The sequence below is a fragment of the Chrysochloris asiatica genome, unplaced genomic scaffold, assembly GCF_000296735.1.
Source record: "Chrysochloris asiatica unplaced genomic scaffold, ChrAsi1.0 scaffold00029, whole genome shotgun sequence".
NCBI lineage: Eukaryota > Metazoa > Chordata > Mammalia > Afrosoricida > Chrysochloridae > Chrysochloris > Chrysochloris asiatica.
The window spans coordinates 18,978,141-18,986,126 of NW_006408547.1; the positions used below are offsets into that span (position 1 = coordinate 18,978,141).

Consider the following 7,986-nt stretch of genomic DNA (forward strand, 5'->3'; position numbering starts at 1 on the left):
TGAGGCTGTAAATCTTTATGGGAGCAGAAAGCCTCATCTTTCTCCTGCAAAATGGCTGGTAGTTTTGAACTGAATCCTTGAGATTGCCAGCCCCATTCATAACTACTACACTACCAGAGGTCCTTGAAACACATATATGTATATAGATAAAGAGAGAAGTTTAGTATCAAGGAGAGAGCTTACAACTGTGTAGTCCCAGGTCTCCAGGGGAAGAGAGACTGTGTGGCCCACCCGCCCGTCCGTTATATTGGGAGCAGGCCACACCCCCCAAGGAAGCATCCCTTCAGTTGATTGGCTGCTCAAAGTCGCTCATTATGGCGTTAACTTGCCTGTATTAGGTTTCATCACCATGGGAATAAGCACATCCCAGCTGCTAAACCTCTGGAAATCCTAGCCTAGACAAGTTGACATGAAACCCTAACCATTATAGTCACTTTTAGTGTTTTCGCTACAATATTGTGATAAGTATTTGTGAATTTATATTAGTAACTTTTAGGAGAACAAGATAGTAATTGAAGGAAAAGGAGAGAAATAAAAAAAAAATACTTCTATTCAGTTACTAATAATGTTGGAAGTCAATATAGAAAGATTTTGCAAAACAGTTAAGCGAGGCAGCAATTGTGAGGTTGGCGCAGAACCTGGCATTGTTTCCTCCTTTTGTGCAAAAGGTCGCTATGAGTCAGAGCCAACTCCACGGCACCTAACGACAACATCAGCACATCCATATAATCTAAGAAATGGTACATTTAAGCAAGTTACAACTATATCACATTCTAGGATGAAAATTGATAATAACCATTACTAAGCCTGGTGTGGTGCTATGGGTTAATGCGCCAGACTGCAAAGCCGTTTGAACTGCAAGGTCGGCGGTTCAAGCTCACCAGCGGTTCCTCGGAAACACTATACAGGTCGCTATGGGTCGGAACTGACTCTACTGCACTTAACAACAACAACAAACATTCTGTATAGTCTGGTATGGAAGCAGATGCATGGGGGGAGGTGTTTTGTTGATGAGTCAGTTCCAACTCACAGCGATCATGTTTCCAAGAAACGTGATCCAAGAATCAGCTGGTGAGCTTGAACCGCCAACCGTGTGGTTCAAACCAACCTTGCGGTCCAGTGCTTTATCCCACAGTGCCACACCAGGACTCCGGGGGGAAGTAAGAGGATAGGTACCACCGTGAGTTACCACACGGAGTGATACCAGCCCTAGTGACTCCTGAGTCTTCACTTGTCATCAGCACTATGGGGACTCTCACTGATCCCTCTGAGTGCTAATGAGAAGTTCCAATGAGATCATGGATCTGAACATTTATAGTAAATGTTTTACCAAATGGAAAGTCAGTAGCCCTAATCCTATACTGAATGTTGTTGTTATGTGCCAGCAAGTAGGTTCCAACTCGTAGCGATTCTATATAGGGTTTCCAGGAGCACCTGGTAGGTTTGAACTACCAACTTTTTGGTTAGCAGTCCAGTACTTATCCTATAGCGTCATACCAGGGCCCAATTATTTTTTCACACATATGAAATATCAACTCTATTATATTTTCAATAAATAATTAAATTTTCAATAAATATCAACAAATTTCAATACACTAAATTTTCATATATAAATATCTCAGTTTCTACATTTTTCTTTCTTGCAAAAAAAGATTCAGTTTTTGTTAAATGTTTTTTGGTTATTTCATATATACTTAATTGAACAAATTAATCCTTACCATTGACTATTAATGCGCCAGACTGTAAAGCCGTTTGAACTGCAAGGTCAGCAGTTCAAGCTCAGCAGCTACTCCTTGGAAACACTATGGGTTGGAATTAACTCGACGGCACTTAACAACAACAACATTGACTATTAATAGATTATCTTGAAGAAAATTTGTATATTTGCAATATTAATCTTCTAGTGCAGGAAATACTAGGTGTATTTCTATTTGCTCATAATATATTTCATAAAGTTTTATAATTGTATTCATATTTCTTATTAGTATTTTAATTGCTACCTGGACTGCTATCTGCAAGGTCAATGATTCAAACCATTATCTGCTCCTCAGAAACCCTATACAGGGTCACTATGGGTGAGAACTGACTCCACGGCACTTAGCAACATGGACCATAAATGGATCAATTTTTTCCAATCACTTTATTCTTCTATTGGTTTTTTACCCCTCACTTATCAAGTTTGTTAGGTTCCAAAGACCAGATCTTTACGGGGAAAAAAGGTGAAAATGACGGATGACCGCCATCTCAGATCACAAAACAGAGGATGGTTGCATCATTACCCTGGAGTCCTGGTGTGGCACTGTAGGATAAGCACTTGACCACAAGGTTGGTTTGAACCACAAGGTTGGTGGTTTAAACTCACCAGCCGTCCCTCAGAAACCCGATGTAGGGTTGCTATGAGTCAAAACCAACTCAACGGCACATAACAATAACAACAAACATCATTACATTAACTGAAAAATTTCATAATTACATAACTGCTAAACCACAGAGAGTCATTGTCCATCCAAGTTGGCATCCAACTTTACCCATCATAGCCAGTGCTACTCTTGCCTTCACCGTGGCGTTCATTACTCCCAGATGCACATCATTAATGTGCACATAGTTGTTGTTGTTATGTGCCATGGAGTCGGTTCTGACTCACAGCGACCCTGTACAGGGTTTCCGAGGTGGTAAATCTTTACGGGAGCAGAAAGCCTCATCTTTCTCCTGCGGAACAGCTGGTAGTTTCGAACTGCTGAACTTGAGGTTCGCAGCCCGATTGGTAACCACTATGTTACCAGAGCAAATAGCAGAATAGTAGATTTCTTACTATTGTTGTAAATGTGAAATGCTGAGCAATAGTTAATAATAAGGTATATTTGCCTGTATGAAAGCAGTTAAGTTCTGTATCTCAGATCTGACCACTTTGTTGAAATCCCTCACTCATTCTAGAACTTTGTCAGCTGACTTGCTTAGTTTTTCTAGGTAAAGGATCACCACTGTGGAGTGCCCAGGGCCTAGGACATTTCCCTGGCTGGTAGCAGGCAATCCTGCTTCTTTTCATCATTTATCAACTTTATTTTCTTTTCCTCGTCTCTCTTAGTCAATGGGCAACAACTAGAGTCTAGTTCTGATTCCAATGGAAATGCTTTGAGCATGTCACTATCTTTCTAATGTTTCCAGAAACTTCTGCCAAATACTGTTTGTCAGGTATAGGTAGATAGCCCCTATGATTTCTGGTATTTTCAGAGTATATCCAGAAATTAGTGTTAAATGTTGTCAAATACTTATTAATGCAGGGTGGGAGTGGGAACCACTACATGTAATGGTGGTGGTGGTGTGGTGGTGTGCTGTGGAGTCGGTTCCAACTCATAAAGACCTGTACAGAGTTTCCAACGAGCAGTGGTGTGTTTGAACTGCCAACCCTGTGGTCCGCAGTCCAGTGCTAATCCTACAGCACCTACCTAATCATTTTGTAGGCATTACAAGACACTGGCTGGTGGTGGTGGTTGTGTGCTGAAGACTTGGTTCCGACTCATAGCGACACTGTATAGGGTTTCCAAGGCTATACATCTTTATGGGAGCAGAAAGTCTCATCTTTCTCCCGCGGAACTACTGGTAGTTTTGAACTGCTGACCTTGAGGTTAGCAGCCTGACACATAACCACTACGTTACCAGAGCTCCTTAATCTTTAATTGAACTTAATAGAATTTCTAATTATGAAAAAAAAAATCTTTGCATTGTTGGAATAAACCCTTCTTGTTCATGATGGGTTAGTCTTTTAACAGACTGTATTTGGTTTGATAATATTTTTATGTTTGTGAAATTGAGCTTTTAAAAATTTATGTATTTAGCTGTTCTCACTATTGGTGTCAAGATTATAATGACCTTATGGAATGAGTTCAGCAAGTTTACTCATTTTTTTTATCATCTGGAAATACTTATGTAGTAGGATTTATTTGTTCCGTAAACATTTGGTAGAATTAACTATGCCACAGGGGCAGATCACCTAATAAGCCAGGTAAGCATGGACATACTTGTGCTTACTTACCTACTGATCTGTAGTAAACAGTTTCTGATGTGTTTAACCACATCAAAACAAGTGAAACTTCAACTACAGTTTACTAAGTAAAAACAAGTAAGCCAGTGCTTACCTTGCTTATTGAGTACTCCGTTTCTGTCACGGATTGTAAATTTGAAAAGAGGCTTCGATTCTGTAGGGAAGTGCTCTTAGGTTGGCAGAGAGATGCCAGTCATACCTATTAAGAGAATCTTTGACATGAGGAAATAATGTGAAAAGTTCCACTACAGGTTAGTAAGTAAATACAAGTAAGTCCACGCTTACCTTGCCTATTGGGTAATCTGACATTGCTAGGCAAATCATTTCAGCAGTAAAACTTTGGCTACCTTTCCAATTTGTTCTACTCAGGATCTCAACTTCTTAACTCAGTTCATTATTTTATATTTTCTGTATTCTATTTATGTAGAAAACCATCTGTTTCATCTAGTTCTTCAAATATTTTGGCATACTGTTGATGATATTACTTGTTTATTTTTTGAAAAGAATAAATATTTACTGTATTCTATCACCAAGGTGTCCTGGTGTGGTGCTGTAGGATAAGCGCTGGACTGCTAACCGAAAGATCAGCAGTTCAAACCCACCAGCTGCTCCTCAGAAACCATTTATACAGGGTCGCTATGAATCAAAACTGACTCGACAGCACATAACAACAGCACAACCAAGGAGCAGCAATGGGGGTGTAGGGAGAGGGGGAAGGGGAAGAGCCTTTGCTGTGGTGCCCAGTGATAAAATCTGCCCATGTAGCCAAGGAGCTGGGCCCAGGTAGCCACCAGGGTTGCTTGGATCTGGAGTAGGCAGGCCTGTCACGTTGCCACAAGCAGAAACTCAGAAAATGTACAGGGGAGCCGGGAAGAGAGAGGAAGGAGATACCAGGAACTAAAGGGATCAACAAAGAGACACTAAAAGACCCTCTCTTTCCTTCCTCCCTGAACTGTCTCCTTCCTCTTTCTGCCTCCACACCAGTCTCTGGGCCACCAGCTGGAATGTCAGGTGGGTGATGGTGATGGCAGGTGAGCAGGAAGCTGGTGATAGGCGATGGGATGCTGCCCTTGGTGAAGCGGTTGCAGCTGGATGGTGTAAGCGGATGCCTTGCTAGGGCCTTCTTGACAAAGGGTTTTTCCATTTCCAGGGCCAGAGGGGTTATTAGTGTGCTTGGTTGCAGCCATGGCGTCTCCAGGAGGTGCAGGTGTAGGACTTCTGCACCCCACCCCCCAGCTGGGGTACAATGATGAATGGGAGCAGCTGAGGAGGAAGCACAGAAAAGACGTTGCTGAGACTCAAGGAACCAACTTTGGCCGCAGGATTTCTACAAAGGCATCACATTCTCAGCCATTCTTGGTGTGCACGGCCAGCTTCTCTGGTAATGAGTCCAAGTTTTCAGCCATGGACTGTGCCCCAATGTCTATGGAGTGGCTGCTTAGCAGAGGGGGGTTCTCAGCAGAAGGTCCCCAAGTCCATTGGAAGATTGTGATCTTTAGAAAAAGCCGATTTGAAGTCAAACATCACAAAGTTATCATGGATGTTGTCACTGAGGCCCCGGCTGGAGCTGTGTGAGTGTAGGCTGACTTGGAGAGGAGATCTCCCCTCTGGGAAATTAGGCGGGTTCACCATGGAATCCACATCTTCCAGCTCTAAATTCTTGGGAGCAAACAGAGCAAAGGGGATGTCTACATTGGTCAGAGTGACTTGGTTGATTGGTTTCTAGACAAAAGCTCCCACTTTCCCCACAAAGATGATCTCTAAGACATCTTGGCGGGAGGCCCATCCCTCACTGCTGGTACAGGGACGATCCACAAAGCAGTCAAGTTAGGTGGGATCCTCTGAAATTGCCTGGTAGACATGAATGCCAAGTTAATTCTGTAAAGATAGGAAAGAATGATGGTGCCCACAGGGGTGTCCACTGTCCCAACACAAACTGTTTGGATGCCTTCTCCTAAGCCATTCAGCTGAAATTCCCCCAAATAGATTCTGTACAATATGACATTATTCATGTTCTTGTTTTCTGTACAGTCTGTAGGCTGCTGTTATCCTGGTTATAGCTGGAGAGACTTCAGCAGCAGAGACAGTCCATTGTATACTGTACAGGAAGTTTTGATCTCTTGATACACCTTTCATTCATTTCAGGACATCGTATTTCCAGCTCCATGGAAGCTCCTTCAGAAGTCTTGAGTGAGATCCTCACACACATATACCTCCTGACGTCAGGCAGCTGTCCTGGGATATCCTTGATTTCAAAACTGAACCAATCTGAACCTACTGGGGCAAGAGGATGAGCGGGATGAACAAGTACAAATCTCCTTGCCAAGTCGAGCCTGGACAATCACTTGGACAGTCTTGGGGGCAAAAAATGTAATGAACTTGTTCGGGCCATTCCTGCCCTGAGAAATGAGATCAGTTTCCATCGCCTATAGTAATCCAGAGATTGATTTACTGGCAATGGTTTGCAGGATTCCAGAGGTCGTTTCACTGCCAAGAAGAAGATAGTTGTGACCCTTGAGTCTCTTTTTTCACTCGTCACACCTGTGAGGCTGACTCTAAGGTACAGAGTGGCTCTGCTCAGGACTTGGGGTGGGCATCCGCGCCCCCTCCTAGCTACAGGCTCGGCTCTCCAGAGCACCAGTGACATCACAAGTCACTGAGTGACGCATCACACCTTAGGAATTTCCTGGCTCACAAGCCCATCCGTGTGTTTTGCTCCCAGAACTCTGGGAGCTACCTCATGAAGATCAGTAGCCCTCAGACCTAAAGTGATCACTCCAGCCACAAGCCCAGATATTTGTTGGTTTCCGGAGCAGCCATCTTTTAGTGTTTGTTTTCCTTAACTTGTTTATTTTTTGTCTTTGATGACTGATTATGTTCCTCTTTACCTTTTCTAATGTAATTTATTGTAGCTTCTCTTATTTATTAAATTGGCTTGTCAAATATTTAAAAAACAGTATCTGGCTTTATTGATCAAATCTGGTTATTAGTTTAATTTTTATTTGCTCTCATATAAATTAAAGTTTCTCTCTTTGAATTTATTTTGTTGGTTTTCACAGCTTCTTGAGTTTAAAGCATGCTTTATGTATTTTAAAACTTTATTTTTTCCCCAAAAAATGACTAATTTTATAAAATTGCATCTAAATACTGCTTTGTTAACATCCCGCATATTTTCATTTGTACTGTGTATGTTTTTCTTTTCTGATTACTTATATATCTCAATTTTATTTCTTCTGTGATTGAACAGTTAGAAGCCTGTTCCAAATTTTACATGTAGATAAATATATAAAACGCCCTCCCCTAGCTATCTTTTCAATGTTTGTCGCTGATTTTATGATGCTGTGGTCACAGAAAATGATTTATGTGCTTTTCAGAAATTGTTTAGATTATCCTGTTGGTCACATACAGGGCTAATCTACCTACTACTTGGTGATGGTGGTGGTTATGTGCTGTGGAGTCGATTACGACTCAGCTTTCTAAATCTTCACTGACATGGTTAATCTGTCAATTTTTGAGAAAAGTGTATATGCATCATTTACTATGCTTGTGAGTTTTTCAGTTTCTCCTTGTACTTCTATAATTGTGTGTGTGTGCCTTTATAGCATAGTGAGTTACACATTGGGCTGCAATGTGAGCAGTGTGAATCCACCAGCCGCTTCAATGTAGAAAGGCTTCCTGCTCCAGTAAAGGTTTGGTATTGTTGTAAAGTGCCCTCGAGTCGGTTCCAGCCCATAATGTACCTGTATAGGGTTTCCAAGGAGCAGCTGGTGAGCTTGAACTGCTAACCTTGCAGTTCAAATGGACCTTGTAGTCCAGCGCATAACACACAGTACCACCCCAGGAGGGTCCAGTAAATGTTTACAACCTGGAAAACTCTATAGTGTCGTTATGACTTGGATTGAGTCAGTAGAAATTGTGTGTGTATATATATATATATATACATA

General features: G+C 41.8%; 1 pseudogene; it reads right to left on the bottom strand.

Moving 5' to 3' along the window:
• Positions 1-5,340: 5,340 nt before the first annotated feature.
• Positions 5,341-6,465, bottom strand: LOC102829922 (annotated as a pseudogene).
• Positions 6,466-7,986: the final 1,521 nt, after the last annotated feature.